The following is an 18,635-nucleotide window of genomic DNA, read 5'->3' as shown; positions in this document are numbered from 1 at the left end:
AAATTAAAATATAACAGTTTTATGTGATTGACAAATGCCAGCTGGCTTACTGCTACTGAGAACACCAGAGTCAAAAGTGCATGTAAATATTCTGATAATTGTCCATAATAGAGCTCCATGTAGCCATAAATCCATCTGAGCACATTTATAATATACCAGTTCTCTAAAGGGCATTGTCTATCAGATTTATTTTATTTTACCTTTTAAATTATCTAGTACCACCTTTGCTGGTTCCATAATAAGCAGCCCAGTTTAGAAGGAACAGAAAGAAGTGGAGAAGACAAGAGAGGCCATTTTGTGGAAAATGGTATTTTGACATCCCGGAACAGTTCTTCATGGAAGAGAAATTGCTCCTTTGGGAAAAGAGGTGGCTGCAAACAGATGGTCTTTGCTAAGTAAAATTGACAGGTCTACAGGTAATGAGTTGCTTCTATAAAAGAAGCTGTTTATCCACTGGGGTTTCAACACTATGGGGCCTAATTATTTTTGACATATTGCCCATTTCATACACTCACAATATTATGGCTAAATAGGAAAAATAATTATACAAAGGTGTAGCACAAAACTCAATGGAAACAATGCAGGCTGTAATATGCATTATCAGAGAATAGGTACTTTTTAAATGCAGGTCCATCTTTTTTTTCTAATTTTGCAAATGGTGAAGACCAAGTACTATTACGACGAACTCTTAAAAACTAGATGACTTTTTTTTTTGGCCTTATACACTTAACTTTTGTTTTACTAAATGTTTCTAGTAGTAAGCATGTGACTGGAGCTTGAAAATATCTTCATTATTCAGATGACAACTGTAATGTCTTCTCGTCCTTGACAGACTTATTATTTGTTTTGTTGGAAGCTCAAGAAAGTTTGCACAGCAGGCCATCTTAGTTTGTAAAAGAAATGTTCATAAGTCAAATGAAAACTTTATAAACATTCCACTATATGATGGACACAGCTGTTCTTTTATTTAATATTACATATAATAAAGAGTATTCTAGAAGGACTTTTAGAAGAATGCATTTCCAGAAAATGTTTTTTATTAATAAAAATAATCAAAATGTTTGTGAAAGAATATTTAGCTTCAGATATTGGGTATTAGAAATTAGAAATGTTACTTTAATATTAAAAAAAAAAAAAACAACCCGTGTGTGCTACAAAATAAACTTAGTTATATGTGCACATGTGACATATCTAAATTTGTTAGCAACATATTTTCATGAATGCCTCATTACTTTATAGGCATTCAAAAGCAATACGGACTTAAAGATCATCTTAAGGTTTACTTTTTGATTCAACTCTATTCACTCAAGAAATTTCTTGATTTTTATTTCTTGTTAGCAAGTTTTAGCTTAGGGATAAAACATACACATCCAGATGTTCCTTTAACACAAGACTGCTGAACCACGGCTATATTATTTTTTGTTCAACCACCTGTGTATTAACATCTGTTTCCAATTTTTTTATGCAGTTTTCTACGCTGATTATCATCACTTCCATTATTTTACAAACTATATAATGTAGCAACCTCAAGACTTCTACATTCTAATTTCCTAGATTAGTTTATTATAAAAATATACCACAGTGTTTGTAGAAATCTAACATCTCCTGTCTAAAGAAAGATAATTTAGTTAAACAAGAATGTTTTATTTCAAAGATATTCTAATTACGTATAATCATATTAGATTTAATAACATTTTTAAATAAGATTTTTGGGGGTAAAAAAATTATAGAAAATTTAGAAAAGATAACCACCTACATTTTCTCTCAATTTCTTCTGAATGTGTATATATGCAAATATATATACTTCAGTATATATGATATATATTTTACATATATATTATGATTATATATTTATGTATATATGTATTACAAAGTTGGGAGACACACATATATCTGTAGATTACTTTTTTAACTTAAATTTTATCTTGAACATTTCTCTACAATTAGGATATTATTTTTAAATCATATTAATTTTCCGACTATATGAAAAAATTTAGTTTTTATTAATTATTGTAAACTTCATTAATTTGTAAATTTGACCTGAACAGAAGTACTATCAATACTCAATAAACCACAATACTAATATTTAGTCATACTATACACACATCAACCCAAACTGGAAAGAACATATAATGACTTGTATAATATAAGCAGTTTTTTTTCTTTTTTTTTTGACAAAAAGCCTTTGGCATAATTTTTATTGTTTTCCCAGTGATTCGACTTTCTGAGGTACAAAAATGTCCATTTCTATGTAGGGAAGGCTAAGTGAGGATCTCTGACATTGAAGAATCAGTGTCTTTGTGTTTTAGATTTTGTAATCCAGATTATAAACTATATAATCTAGTTATTAAATGTAAATTTAATTATTACATGCAAATATCTCAGGCCAAAGATAGCTCCAGAATTCCTTCTGCTTTAACCACATCTATTTCAGCATAAAATTAACTTCAAAGTAATTCCATAAACATTTATTGAACACCAGCAATAAACCAGGCACAATGTCAAAGGTGTGGGAGACAAAGGTGAATACGTGTGTCTTTCTTCGGGAATTCAGTACTTCAAGGGAGACGGCAGGTGAAACATAAATTAATTCTAATGCAATTTCATATGCAATAAAGATCCATACGAAGTGCAATGAGAACATAGATTAGAAAGGAATTTATTCTGCTTGAGGGACTGGAGTTGAAAAGTAGAAGCAATATTAGAAAAAGTGATATCTGAATAGAACATTCAGATAAGGGTTTTCCAGGCGGAAAAGAAGACAGGGGTTCACAGAGCAAAGATGTAGAATCCTGACAGTGCCTGTAATGCTAAAGAAATGGCTGTTAGGACAGTAGCTCCCATCAAGGATTTTATCTTTTTATTTTTTATTTATTTATTTTTAGGCGAGGCAACCCTTGGTTGACCTCATAGATTGCAAGGACCTTGTCAGTTTACAATCCCTTATTTTTTAATTTGTTTCTGCCTACAGCACCTGGTCTTCCTAGGTGGTCTTCCATCCAAGTACTAACCAGGCCTGACCCTGCTTAGTTTCCAAGATCAGACGGGATCGGGCTTGTTCAGGGTGTCATGGCTGTAGTATCAAGGATTTTAAAGAAGGAACTGCCATGACCAGGTAAGTCTTGTTAAAGACATTTCTAGGGAAGGAGATTGTGCAGCTCTTTCTCAAGCAAAATAGCACTTGTTAATACTCCATATGTTAAGACAAAAGAGAGAAAATTCAGAGGTTTTGAGCTTAAACCATGGTATGAATGATGCTCCTTTCTGCAAGAAATAGGGTAAAGATGTCTAGGAGGCCCATAATCTCATATCCCTTGGCAAGAAAGAGGATTTTAGTTTTGTATAAATATAATACTCACATACTGGGAGTTGCCACTATTGGAGCAAATGTTATCCTTGAAATTAGACCTTAATCAATTTTCTAATAATTATTCTATATTAATGAACATTCCTAGAGTTAGGGTTTAATACTAATTGTAAATAAATAAAAGTTTCCACAAATAGAAATTAAAAATAATCTAGCACAAAATTCTAACCAGGAATCTGCTACTAATGTCTAGAAAAACAATTGTAACTTCACAAAAACATGTTTTTTTTTTTTCTTTTGGTAAAAATTCTTAAAAAAAAAAAACACATATGTATAAACACACACACAATAAATCCTACTAGAGAATCTCAGGGGAGAATGAGAAAGTCCAGGAAGCTTTAAAAAAAAAAAATTGACCATTTCTGTACTTCTATTGCTATATGAGACATGAATAAAAATTCAGGGAAGATTGTCTTATTGAAAAGAATATAAAACTGTACATTCTTTGGAATCAAAGGAAAAGAAGAGGAATCTTTTTGTTAGCTTACCTTTAAAAAAATCCACAAAATTATAGGGTTATTTCACTTTCTTTGTGCATGGACGGAATAGCCATTTGCTAAAATAAACCTTTGAAAGACAACTCAGTAGCTTAGTCGAAAAACTACAACTACAGGGTAGAGTGAACTGATAAGAGGGGTATATTAAGATCTGTTTGGAGAATTTTTTCATTGTAATTTTTACAATTTTCCTTAGGTCTAGCCTATAATTTTTCAACCTTATATTCATGTTCAAGGGATAACTATCTAGCAACTAGCCCTGGTAGTAGAAAAGGTTTATTTTATATCTGTGCAAAGGTGGTTTAGGGAGGATGCTTTCCATTTTTTTCTTCTCTTGTCTGTTGGCTAGATGTTGACACTGACAGTGATCTCTAAAACTGCGTGCTGGAAGTGGAAGAGGCTTTGCCATCCTGGGCCACATCTGCATGGAGGAATGGCCTCCTCCCATTACTTTAATGTGAGTTAGGAGTTAGCATTTTTGTGTTAAGCTACTGATTTTTTTCATTGATTTTTCATCACCTATCATCATATTAATTCATGCAAATAACACAAACTACATTTTTTCAACATTAATAATTTTTCACTTTAAGATATAATATTTATTGATTGATTGTTCTTAAAGAACTTCAGTAACACTTGATATCAGTTGCAAATCAATATTTTCAAATCTGATTCTTCAACTAGCAATTTATGGAACCACTGAATCTATGGAACAAGATAAAATTCTTTTACAACATAGGAGTAGAGCTGATGTACCAGTACACTCTATTCTAATGGTGATTTTCTCTTTCTTTAATTTTTTCTACATCATTAATTGAAATTATTCTGTAAAGAATGGTCATTTCTTCTATTTATTTATTTATTCAAGCATTTGTTTACATCAGTGTGAACTCATGGAAATTTATTATATTATTTGGATTATAATATAATGCTATCATTATTTATTTTGATGATCAAATTATTTCAGCTTTGGTCATTGGGAGCTCTTTCATTTTAGCATCTAACGGAGCCAAAGTTCTCCTTTAAAAGCAAGTCAAAATTGCTGAAAAAATATGCTCAAATTTAAGCTTTAGAAGAGTTTAATGAGCAGTTTTCAAAAACCATCTGAAAAGCTCACAAAAATGCACTGAAAATGGCTAGAGTTAAAGGCCCTCAATAAACGTTTTCTTTGTAGATATCAACCAACAAATATTTACTGAAATAATTGTACAAGGGAAATGCAAATAAATCACCAAAGTGCAACAAAAGAACAAAACACATTTTGTAAATTAGAGAAAAGTACACTCTAAAAGAAGAGCTTTGAGATTCTAAGCACTTATGAACAATCTATCTCAATGTATATGAGCCCAAAACTAGTCTTCCAAGTTTTTCCCATCATAATTAAGGTCCAACATAACTAAATCAGTGGCCCTAAGAAACAGTGACCGAACCTGTAGATTAGAATTTTCTTACCATATCTTAGTTCCTTGAAAGATGTATTAATCTTGGAAAAATCTCATTGACACTAGTTTCAAGGGCTAAGGAGTCACAGAACATAGAGCCCCTGTGAAGTGGTGTTGGAGACAAAGGCAGAAGATAAAGTTTCTGACCCTCGACATCTTTCAGGAAATCTCACACCCATCCATCCCTATTACTCTATCCCAGTGACACATGGGAGCTCGCCCAGGGTGAGGAATTTCACCCAGGGTGAAATTGAGGAATTATGAAGTTGTAGGAATGGAGATGGTAGTAGTTTTTAATTTATAACACCAGAGAAATGTCTAAAATTATATGACAGTTTCTTTCCTAGTAAACTGGCTCTTAGAGTTTGCACAGCTAGATTATCTCAAACGCACATGCAGTAAAAAAAAAGGGGGGTTATAGCAGTGCATCACGTAATCAAATACATAAGATATAATCATGAGCTTAATGCATGTCACTTCTATTTCACATATCCAGTTGACCTGAAACTGATCAATACTTGTGATATCCTAAAGACAGACAGTCTGAATAGTATAAATAAAAGGCTTATTTGATGATAACCTTATTTTCTAAATCACACGTTTTTATTACCTTCTCTGAATACAAGTAATATCCCTTTTTATGTATGTATAACAGAGCAAGGAACACAAAGGCAACAGAAACATGCTAAGCTGTTAAACTTCAAGGGATGCTTTCAGAAAGGGAAGGATGAGATGACCTTCAAAACGTTTCAGTATCTAACTGATTGCCTGCAGGAGCAAGCTAATCAGTAGATGAAGCTCTTGTATTTAAGCCAGACACTAGATAGAACTACAACACTGGAATTAAAACTGTATAAATGTGTGTGTGTGTGTGTGTGCGTGTGTGTGTGTGTGTGTGTGATATATACATCATATGTATTTTATAATATTCTTATATATAATATATGTTTATACCTCTCTCCCACAGAAGACTTGTTTTTAATGACAGAAAGTCATTTGAATTGAGATTTTGGTAACTGAATCTCTCTGAACAACATAATGCATGTGGAGTCACCTGGCATAAAACTTATATTATTAATAAGGCTTTATCTGAGTTCTAGAAAAGTGGAACATTTTTATTTTTTTATTTTTATTTTTAAATTTTTAAATTTTTTTATTTTTTAGGTGAGGCAATTCTTGGTTGACCTCACAGATTGCAAGGACCTTATTGGCTTATAATCCCTTATTTTTTATTTTTTACGCCTACAGCACCAGGTCTTCCTAGGTGGTCTCCCATCCAAGTACTAACCAGGCCCAACCCTGCTTAGTTTCCAAGATCAGACAGGATCGGGCTTGTTCGGGGTAGCATGGCCATAGACAAAGTGGAAAATTTTTAAATCAAAGAAAGATACCTTGACTGAACTCACACGGAAGACACAGGTCGCTGTCCAGTTAAGTTTTACTAGGTAGACAGACCTTCAAATAGTTCATTTGTATATTTTTCATTGTATTATTGTATTGCTGGCAGAAATCATGCCATTTCCCCCACCTTCTTTTTATCCCAAGGATAATTAACTTGCTCATTACCAAGTTGGCTCACTTAATAACAGTACAATCCAGATTCAAACTCCTTTAAGGATATTTTCCAGAAAGATGTTACCAAATTTAAGTTTGTAGTTTCCGACAACATTAACAAGTCAGTGTAATAAAACTCCCAATCATTTTACAGAATGTTCTAATGTTGTATATATGTCTTTGAGAAGAGAATATTCAGTATCATACTATCTGCTAGACAAAAGCAGTTTCTATTCAATAGCTGTATGTCTTCTGATAATCAAGGGAATTCAATATTTCTCTCCAAAAAAATGAAGAGAATATCAATGGGGCTAATCTCTTCAAAGTGCTTAGAGCTCAAAGCAATTGCCTGCAGTTGTAAAGAGTCCCCACCTTCATTATCTCAAAAAAGAAAAATGACCAAAATGCAAAATACTGCCTGGCATTTGGGATGGAAATTCTCAAAAGAAAGTTAAAATAGACATTCACCAATTTATTTCTAAGCTCAACACTTTAAAATGAAATTTACGACTTTAAGATAAAAGAGTCAAATTATGAACCTGTTCTTTCTTAATACAAAATGAAGAGTTAAAGTGGCATAGAATTAAATTATATTGGTCAGCAACGAATAAATAGAATAATTTACATTTCAGATATTATTATAGTTTAAGAAATGATTTTTACAATATAATCATAAATGTCCAAGGATTATCAAATTATGACTTGCATGATATTTGCAAGTTATTTTCTAAGCACCTTATTTCATCTGAGAATTTAGTCAATGTTCTATCCTATAAAATGACAGATGTTTCTAGAAACACTAACAGAAAAAATTCAAACAGAGCTTACAAAGTCATTATTATTTAGTTTTTAAAAATGACATAAAATGATTAATATAGTATCCCAAAGGAAAAACTGTTCTGGTGAAGTAGCTGGATTTGGTGTACCGACATGCTCAGGCTGCCTAGGTTTTGATTTACCACAGGTAGCAATACACCCTGTAGAGGTTTGCTCATATTGGGGGTCTGAACCTTCCTGGGGAGCTTGTTTCCCTTTTTTCTCAGGCAATTAACTCAGCATACATTTCCTCAAGTCAACTCCATCACAAGCCACACAGAGTAAATAATAAATAAAGAGGCAAATCAAACTACCACTCCTTATATGAACTTGATACAAAGAATTATCAGCATGACAGAAGAGTGCCATGCATCTGGAGGGGTTATAGACACTGGCCTGAGGGATCTGCTAGAACAGGATTTTCCACATTGCAACTAGAAACCAATAACTAGGTCAGGAAAGCGAATGTAGTACATAATTAAAAATAATATTACAGAAAATATCAGAGTGCATCACATGTACTAAGAATATTGTTTTGTGAAACTTTTAATTTAGATATATGTTATATATAAATCTATTTATAGAACATAACTATATTATGTATATTAAATATACATATATATGCACACACATATACACACACATATACACTCTCATAATGTATGTTTGAGATTGTGTTTCAGAGACAGAGAGAGAGAAACAGAGATAAAGAGTTAATTCTCTGTTTCTCTCATTAGAATGCACACATGGGAGAGCAGAGATTTAAGCCTTTCCACCATATTTATATAGATTATTTCATAATGTTTACGAAAATATAACAGGTATTGTTTTGTTATTCTCACTTCACAGAGGTGGAAATTTAGGCATAGAAACATTCAGAAATGTGTCCTAAGTTAAAGACCTAATAAGTGGGAGAATTGGATTCAAAATCAACCAGTGTCACTCGGGAGGCTATTGTTCTTAACTGCTCTATTGTCTCTGACATTAATTAAAATGAAAAAAGGCCCAATATAAAGTGTAAAATACTGTATTATTAGAATACTGTAAGATATAAGGTTAGATGTGTCAGATTAGGATATAAATATAAAGTGTAAAAACACTATATTGTGTTTATATATATTTAACTATACTTAGTAACATATAGTATTTTTACAATATGTCAGTACTGAGCTGATCAAGAAGGGAAGGTTTAGATGGTGAGACGCCAGTTGAAAGAATGCACAAGTGGCCAACAGGAGGATGAAACGGCGGTCACCAACTTTATTGTGGGGAGCGCATATCTGCTCTAGTTTTCTTCCGCTCCCTTTCTTGTGCTCCCCTTCTGCTCTCCAGGGGACCGTATGGCTCCACACATAGCAGAGTACAATAGTGGCATTCAGCCACACATGCGTGATACAATAAACTGAAGTACGTTCACATATTTTAGGTGCAGGTGCCCTACTACACTAATGTAACATTCTAAATCTGGGGTCCTATTCTGAGCTGTGAGCCTGGATCACAGCCAGACCTGGGAACTGCCAGGCCTGGGACCCACACAATATTTAGTAACATACAGTAACTTTATATCATATATAATTATACAGTAAGTTTACATAGAGTTCAAGAAATATAAAATTTTAAACTATAATTTGTATGATTTCATGTGATTTATTTTTCTTTTATGTATTTTCCATATTGCTTTCTTAAAAATGTCGGCCATGATCACATAAAACATTTAGAATAAAAAATGTACAGATTAAAAATAATGCCTCATGTGGGCATAATAAAGGAATCTAAATGCTACTGTGGTTTGACAGCACCAATAAAATGCTCTTTCCTTTCCTGTTCTATTTTGGAACCACTAGAGAATAGACACAGGAATTATAGGGATAGAGATCAAAATACCACCTTTAATATGATAAGGGTTAATTTAAAATATAAATATGCAGGCTCATCAGTGTCCTAACAGTTCCCACAGTTAATTAACCCTGCCCGGCCAATTATTGGCAGACTTGCAAAGACTCAGGCTTCTGCTATTGGAGTAGTTCGCTGAAAGTGATGAATGTGATCAGAGGGGAGACTTTCCCAAGGTAAAGGTCACTGGAGGATTTATTCAGTGGGACTTGCTTGGTTCTTCTTCAACTCTTTAGTTAAGCAAAACTCCACTTTCACAAAGGGTGGAAGGAGGGAGGGAAAAATGGAGTAGAGAGGGGCTACAAATATTCTAGGTCCCTTCCCTCCATGCAAAAGTGAAGACTTGAGGGATTAAGTGTTAACCTCTCCTACATATAAAGGCCATCTTTCATTTGGCTTCAGATGAATCTTCATCTGTCTTTCTGCTTCTTTCTTTCTGGCTCTTTTTGGGAGGAGATAGGCAGGACTTCAGGTTGCTTGTAGGGGATCATTAGGGTTAATCTAGCCAACCACAATAGGAAGCTTAAAAGATACCAGCATTATTTATTTGTGTGCTATTTTTTTCTTTCATGTATGTATAGGAATATAGGTTGTTTTTTTTTTACTTTATTTTATTTATATTCAAATTTATTACGTATTTTGTTTAGAAAATTTAGAACATAGGGAATACACCTCAAAGAGAATGCCTATACACATTTCGGTGACCATAATGCCAAGTGTTTTATGTGCATCTCTTTCAGTCAGGGTCCAGGCAGAAAACAAAGAGCACACAGTCAGATGGAAATTTTAGAGGCTTATTAATGCAGGGACTATTTACAGAGGGGAGAAAATAAAGGAAGAAATAAATACATTAATTAGGAGTATTAGGAAGTTGTTAACCTATACTAGGCCAGAAGAGTAGAAATGACCTAAGTGAAACCTGGCTAAGAACTAAACCCATAGAAGCAGAGCTGCCTGACAAGAGCTATAGCCATCAAGTAAGGTAGCCATCACCAAAAATGCATCCAAGGCGGGAACAGACAGAATATATGCTCCAACCTCTCCTCCTGCCTTCTCCTCTCCTATCAGTGCCTTTCATTGGTCAATTCTAAACATAAGTCAAGGGCAAGTCAGCTTTCCCAGAGAATAGGGGAGGGCAGAGAAGAACAAAAATGGATGAATGGAGGGACAGAGCCAGTGAAAGACGAATAGTACAACATCCATCTGCTGATCGGCCTGCATGCTTATTATCTATCTATCTATCTATCTATCTATCTATCTATCTATCTATCCATCTATCCATCCATCCACTCTTTGTGAAATCATGTCCTATACTCTGTTTTGTCACTACATTTATCTTCACCATGTATCATGAAAATTTATCTTTGTGCTTCATCATATACACACTTATGACATTTTAATGCTCACATGGTATTCCCCTATAGGAGATATTCAATCATACCTTATGCTTACACATTTAATTTATTTTCAAATTGTCTTCTGTTATTATCTTTTCATGACTGGTGTTCAAATATCCCCTTTTGAATTATTTTTGAGGATTATTTTATAATTAGTGTGACTAATGCTCTATTTTACCATTCAACACAAAATGAGAATCTCTGATAATTTTATCACATGAGAAAGCTAATTGACTTGGAATCGTAGCAAATGTGGCTTTGTTAACACAAGTCATACTTTCATTACTGAAAATAGTAGGGTGATATTTTTATCTGGTTGACTGAGATATGATGGGGCTATTGAGTACTACTATCAACACAGTTTCATTGCATTATGATCAATTGGTTGTTCCAAACTCCAAAGCTGGATCAAGGCTTCCTTATGAGTATCAATATTTAATTGAGACTACAATTTAAGGAAGAAAAACAAAAACAAAAACAAAGAAAAGTTACAGGATGTTTTGGATCTACACCGAAGAATGAAGGTAACAAATCTAGAAATATGACCTAGTTCAACTATCTCGAAACGAACTGAATGCCAACTACAGCAAACAAAGAAACAACAACAACAACAAAAAATCAGTGTAAAACATTTTAAAAGAGAAGTCATTTTTGATAATGAAAAACTCAGAGGACTAAGAATTAAAAAATCTGCTGGCGAAACAAATGATATTAAAATAAATGAATTGCTATACAAATGTAAAGTATTATTACTAAAAGGACTCCCATATTGAGATGAGTTCTCTAAACACTCTTTCCCATTGTTCCCCAGTTCCTGAATGCCTAGAAAAATACTCCAAAGTTCACTAACATAATTTTTCTCTTAACATAAAAACACTTTTCACATGTAAGCTCATAGAGATGCAAATACCATTAAGAAGATTCTTAAAAACAAAAACAAACTAATTTAATCATAAAACATTGCTGTCAGTCTGATAGTAGTAAAAGCTAAGCATCTCTAAATATTAACAATGTCAAAGTGTCTCTGTATATGTGGATAAATTTTTTTTGGAGGGGTCACAATTTAGTCTATAGAACCATCATTGTTGATAATGAGATTTCTGGAAAGACTAAACTCATATAGTAATCCTAAAGAGCAATGTGACAGTACTCAGTGAAATGAAATAATATACACTCTATGGCACAGAAAGTCCACCCTAAACACAAAAAGTTCACCCTGGGTATATATCATGGATAAACTCTCACAGAAGCCATAGATGAGGATGCTTAGTGCAGCATATAGTGAAGAAGCAGGAGCTAACAGAGAACTTAGGTGCTCATTGCTAGCACAATGGATAAATGATAACATAAATAAAATGGAAAACCACCAGTAGACAGAACTGATAAACCTAAAAGACGTATATTGACACAGGTAAAAGTTAACATAGTATAGAATGAAAAATCAAGAACCTGAATAGAATGTATAACAAACATAGTTTTTAGAAGTTCTTATATATATACACAGACAAAATAATTCTGTATATTCTTCAAACATAATCTGCAAATCTAGAAAACATATCAGAGACATTTAAAAACTTCCCTGGAGGGAATGACAGTAGGGATAGGGAATTCCCTCATCGAAAAAATAATAAAACCTGATGATTATTGTCAATTAATGCTGAGAAGTATGATCAACTCAGCTTTTTGTACATTAGGAAGAAGAAAAAGAAGGGAGAGGGTCAGATGGAGAGAAGGGAGCTAAGAAGTGAGAGGAAGAGGAAGAGGAAAGAAGTAGATAAAAGAGAAAGAAGCAGAAGCAGCAGAAACATCATTGTTACAATGAAAGTTTGGTGAGGGTAAATGTTTCCTAATGCAGCATGGATGAAGGAGCAAATCAAACACTAGGAAAAGCATAGTGAAAGGATAATAGAATAAAGCACAGTAATCAAAACTTCAAATTAAACCGAGTCCATGGGAACAGTAATGGATAATTATATAGTTAACTTCACAGAAATGCTCATCTTTTTTCTCCTGCTCCTTACACAGCTACAGGATCCTTTTCTTTACAAATAAAAATCTGATGGCACATATAGCATATTGAATGTGGAACAATTTAATTTACAGTTTCCCAGTTACCTGCAGATTCATATCTATTGCTTCAATTTACTTTTTTAAATAGAATTTTATCTATCTCTTTATCACTAAATCTCAGAATTTAGAACAGTACCTGGAAGATATTAGGCTTACACTAAATACTTGTCAATTGAATTAATATAATTTCCACCATTACACCAACAAAAATACAAAGGAGTAAATGATAAAATTCTTGGATAGAAAGCATGGCCTGAAATGCATATCTGTTATTCAGAGATGTTTATAAAACTCATTTTTAAAACACTTACAGAGTGTTGATGTTTATAATAACAATAGCACACTGTTTCCTCTTTTCAATTTTTTTTTTCTTTAGTAGTAGAGTGCATAGTATGGAATATTGTATGAAGATGATTTTAAACTATGTTTATTTAAACTCCTTATATTACAAGTGTGGAAGATACTTCTGAGCTCAATCAGATTTGAGTAAATCATATTTGAATATTGTTTGAAATTTAATTTTAGATAAGTATAACTGCAAGTTATCACAAGTGCCAACTGTGCAGTCTCCATCTCCAACAGTGGCATGCTATTTATTTTGGGTTGATTTGCACATCTGTTGAACTGTAATTTTCCCTTAAAGGATTATCCCATTAAAAAGTATCAGTTTGGCAGATTAAGGATGATTATCTATTTAATTTTGTATACACAGTTTATTAAAAAAAAGACAAATGCTTGGGCTACTTCACTTTGAGCATGAAATGCATGTGGACTGCAAATTTTAACCATATTAATTTTAAATCTAATAAACTATTATATGCTATGAGGTTAACATAATACATTCCTCTGAATACCATCACGGTGTATACCTTAGAAAAATTAAAGGTCTGATTATGCCTTATTACTTTATATAAATGCATTTTTCTTGTTTAGCATATGTGTTAAAATGGTATTTGTCATCTTTCAAAATGGGCTATGCTACCATGTACATGTAATTTTTATTATATCTGCAAACATATAGGCATAGCTAACTATATCCACTGGAATATTTTATGGCCTAGATGATGTTATGATATAGCTGGTTCTGCAATTATTTTTTCACACTTGCTATATAGATAGAAATCTTTTTGAATTTTTTAAATGTCTTGAAAAATAGTTTGGCATTAGCGTATTGTTATATGCATATAACTACTGTAAATACACTTGAAAAATGCTTATTACATTAATACTATAAAATAAATCTTCCTTAAATATGATGGCACTAATTTATAGTCATTATTTGAACATTTGTTGGACTTAAATTATTTGTATATAATTATGCATATTAATTTTGAAATAAACTTCCAAAGAGATATTTTATTTACATATGAAATATTTCCAAGTACCCTTTGACCATCTACGCCTATAATGTTACAAATATACTTCTATGTAGCACAACTACCTTAGAGAGCTAAGCAACAATTGAAACTATATTTATTTACAAAATGCTACAGAAAATTGAGTAATTAACAACAGAAGTGTGACTTCTTTGTATCACTGTAACATCCAGGTAGGTGCCCTGCAATAGTTGATTGCACCTGCATAATGCTGTAATTTGTAAGATTAATTAATTATTTCCTGTTCTGATTTAACCAGAATGGGTCAGATTTTTATGATCTCATATAGTCCTACATAAAGAATTTTACGGAGTTACTGATTTATTAAAATGTTGGCACTTAAAATTTTTTTTTCCCCAAAAAAGCTCTTGCTACTACGGAGTCCGAATGTATTACTAGGTGCGTAAGAATAAAAGTTTTGTATTACTGAGCAGTACAGCTATCATTTAAATTTGAGACTTGGTTTTTAAATAATCTTGATTTTTATGTCAAACTATTTCCTTTCTAGATCAAAAAAAAGTGGAATGTTTTACTTACATTTTGACATTTTATTTTTAGGTTAAATAGTATAGAAAGCACTTAAGTTTTATTTTAGAATATTATTTAGAATACCATGTCCTAATGAACACAGGAAAATGCAATGTAAAATTTAAGTTGTAAATCCAATTGATAAACTCACCTAATCCAAACGTCTCCTTTTAGAAATGATAAAATCAACGAAGATTGTGTTGTGCTCAATTTTACATTACAAATCACAGAGGAACAACAATCTATTCTTTAGAGCCTTGCTTCATGATTGACTCAAATGTCCTTTGCTGACTCATGAGATATGAATAATTTCTAGATGTCTCTACGGATTCAATCCAGACTCAGATATTTGTGACTATTGAGGCTATAAAATGATTACTTTTAAAACTGTGAAGGCAATTCCAAAAGAGAGGCTTCATAGTTTGTGAAATGATATTGTCATTAGGTTAAGTATACAACTTTTCACGTTTACATTCTATAATGTTTTTAAAAAGTCAGTATCTTTCATTCATATTAACCTGTCATAATTTATGCAACTCAAATAAATTTCAGCTGTCAGAATTTATGACCCATTATTGGGATGATAGTTTAAATACTTAACAACTGATATGGCATTGCAATCAACCAATCAGAATGGACAATAGACCATCAGAGCTGGATTATAGCTATAACACTTGGTACAATTATGACTATTATCCCTAAATTCATATGTCTTTGAAATATATTTTAATTAAAGTTTTCAGGGTAGTCACACTATTATTAAAATATTATTTTCTATATTTGCTGTCAGGTAAATAAAGTTACTTCTAACATAGGTGCTAGCACGACAAAAGTAAAGAGACGATGTAGTTTTTTTTTTTCAGATAAAGTATAAAACAGTCCCTTGAATCTCTAAAATTTTTACCTTACAATTTTCTAGAGCTAACAGTTAAATGAAATGCAATTCAGGCTTGTGTATATTTATCAATATACATATATAATCAAACCTCTCAAAACTCTCTAAAATGGGAGAAATGGCACCAGACTCAGAGTGTTATAATGATTAAAAGAGAAAGCACCTTTCCCAGGTCCTGGAATATAATATGCTTCATCCCAGGTATTAATCAAACACTTGAGTCTACAAGGGAGATACATAATCTGGTTTCCTCTAGTTCCTCCAGTTCCTTTCTCCAGTATCAGAGAGGCCCATATTCTATTCAAGAACAAAATGGATTTACATACACAATAGAGCCACTCAAAAAGGGGATGAAATAATGTGATTATAAATAATTGAGCAGGGTCATTTGGTCACCTTTTATCTCTTGTATTTTACCCTCTCTCCTTGTGGTTTTCTTTCCCAGGAAATCGATGTGGTAGAATGCGCTTGCTCATAGGAGAAGCAATTTAGGTTGGTCCTACCTTATGCCTTAGAGGTAAAAGAGATTAGGTTAGTTTACTTTCTTTTGTTATTTCAGTTTATAATCAGGCTGGGACTTTTAAAAATATGGCAGAAAGAGGGGCCCTGGAGGTACATAATCCAGCCCTGATTACTCGAATAGAAATTTATACCACGGTGTGGGGTTAGAGTTCCAGGTCCTGTTAGGAGCATATAGGCTCTTGAGCATAAGACACATCAAAAATCTAGCAAATAATACTAGGAAGATCTTTTCCTTTCTCTTCCCAGAGACAATTGACAATTATTGACAAGATTCTGTGTCTTAGTCAGCTTTGAGTCAAACACTGTCAAGTGGTCATTACTGAGATTATTGCAATATTCATAGCAAATGATTCATTTCTCTTAACATGTCATATATCAATATGAAAGTGAATACTATTAGTAAAATGAGAGGCAGAATAATATAAAATTTAAATTTTAGTCTCAAAAATCAGACTCTCTTTGAATTCTGATGCCACGTAGGATCAGTTAGCAGTCATTGGGCTTGTTGTTAACTTCCCTATGTCTGTTTCCTCGTCTGTGGAAAGGGGATAAAAGTAACAATTTCATTGAGTTGTAGTAAAGGTTAAATAGGTTTTTATACAAGCCAACCTAGATGGTTCAAAGGACATAAGTGAAGGGACTAGATCCAGAGGTTTGGGCTGAGCTTGCCCCACTATTAAAGTAATACAATTCTGAGCTCTCTCTCTTTTTCTGTAAAAAGCCAAATATTAAATATTTTGGGTTTCGCAGGCCATATGGTCTTTGTGGCAAATACTCAGTTCTGCTGTTGTAGCACGAAAGTAGCCTCAGACATTGTGTAAATGAATGGGTGTAGCTGTGTTCCATTAAAACTATACATGAACTCAGGCCAAGCTGGCCCATGGGCAGTAGTTTGCCTACCCCTGTTCTTTTGAATTGTAAGGTTTTTCCACTCTGGTTTGTGGGAACACAAACTATTCCTAGGCTTGGATGGGCTTTGGGGATTTTTCCTTTTAACTCTTCAGACACATTTCTTCCCTAGCCTTAGATTACCAGGTATCGATTCCCATTCATCTAAAGATTGGAGGAGATCATTAGCACATTTCCTGAGCTTGCTCTAGGGTGCACGTGCACTCTCTCTCACTCTCGTTCTCTCTCTCTCTCTCTGCTGCTCTCTCCTGTCCCATAGTCTGCCCTACAAACTCTAGCTGCCCTGGCCTCCCTGGCCTGCCCTTTCTGACTCCTCAGCTCTGGGGTACTGCCAGATTTCCTTTGGTTTCCACCCATTCTGAGTTGTGGCCTGAAAACTTTCTCTAATCTGTATTCTGGGGCTGTCGGTGGGCTCATTTGATTTCCTTCCCTCTCTCAGGTATCACTGTCTTTCATTGCCCAATATTCAATGTCTGAAAACCATTGTTTCATATTTTTGTCTGTTTTTGTTGTTGTTGTTATTGTTGTTGTTTTTTAGCTATTTTAGGTAGTAGAGTAAATATGGTCCCTGTTACCTCATTTTGGCTGGAAATGGAAATCCTGATAGATTTTTAATATTTCACATGCAAGTAGGCTCAGAAATGTTTAGAAATTTCACTATGACCATTCAGCTAATAAGTAGTGCAGACAAAATTCAAAATCAGGCCTTCTAATTTTTAAATGAGTGCTTTCTTCCTTTATGCTACAGCGCTTTCATTAGGAGGAATTAACTATGATCTGCCTTTTGAATGCAAAACAATGAACTGTAATCTTTACTAACAGGAACCAATACATCCAATTTGAACCAAAGATTTTGGGATTATCTTATTATATTTTGAAAAATACTGGAGGAATCTTGTAATTCTCGTGTTTTCCAATAGGGTCATTCTCTCCTCCCACCTCCCATTTTAGCATTTTTATTGTGGTTCTGCTAGTGGAGAATATTTAGGATTTTCTCAAAATGGTAGGAAACCTCGCCTATTTTGATAATCTTATATTGATAAGCTTTCTACCAGAAAGTCCCTATCTGGTTCAAGATTCAGCTCCTGCATTTTTTAAGGATGTGACTTTGCAAATGTACTGGAATTACCTTTTACGAAGAAGGGGAAAACACTGTATTGCTACACTATATAAACATGATGAAATAAGAAATGTGGAAGTGTATATATAAATTCTCATGGTTCATTTTTTATTACTTTGTGCAATTCCATTTAACATTTCCTGAAATTGTAATAAATTTTTGAATGATAAAACATATGCCATTTGAATATACCAAGTGAGAGATATTATTTAGATAGTGAATCTTTACAGCAGTGCATAGCATTATATT

At 33.2% G+C, this 18,635-nt stretch overlaps 1 protein-coding gene and 2 pseudogenes across 1 annotated transcript in view; all 3 read right to left on the bottom strand.

Annotated features, from left to right (window-relative positions):
* The window catches only part of LOC120587738 (sperm-associated antigen 16 protein-like), a 448,498-nt gene that overhangs the window by 168,219 nt on the left and 261,644 nt on the right, over positions 1–18,635 (bottom strand). The gene's annotated exons all lie outside the window — the stretch shown is intronic.
* LOC120587783 (uncharacterized) lies at positions 2,963–3,081 on the bottom strand (annotated as a pseudogene).
* Positions 6,546–6,664, bottom strand: LOC120587935 (uncharacterized; annotated as a pseudogene).

The sequence above is a fragment of the Pteropus medius genome, unplaced genomic scaffold (assembly GCF_902729225.1).
Source record: "Pteropus medius unplaced genomic scaffold, Ma_sr-lr_union100, whole genome shotgun sequence".
NCBI lineage: Eukaryota > Metazoa > Chordata > Mammalia > Chiroptera > Pteropodidae > Pteropus > Pteropus medius.
Note: the sequence above shows the minus strand (reverse complement) of the source record. Positions and strands in the feature narration are given on the sequence as shown.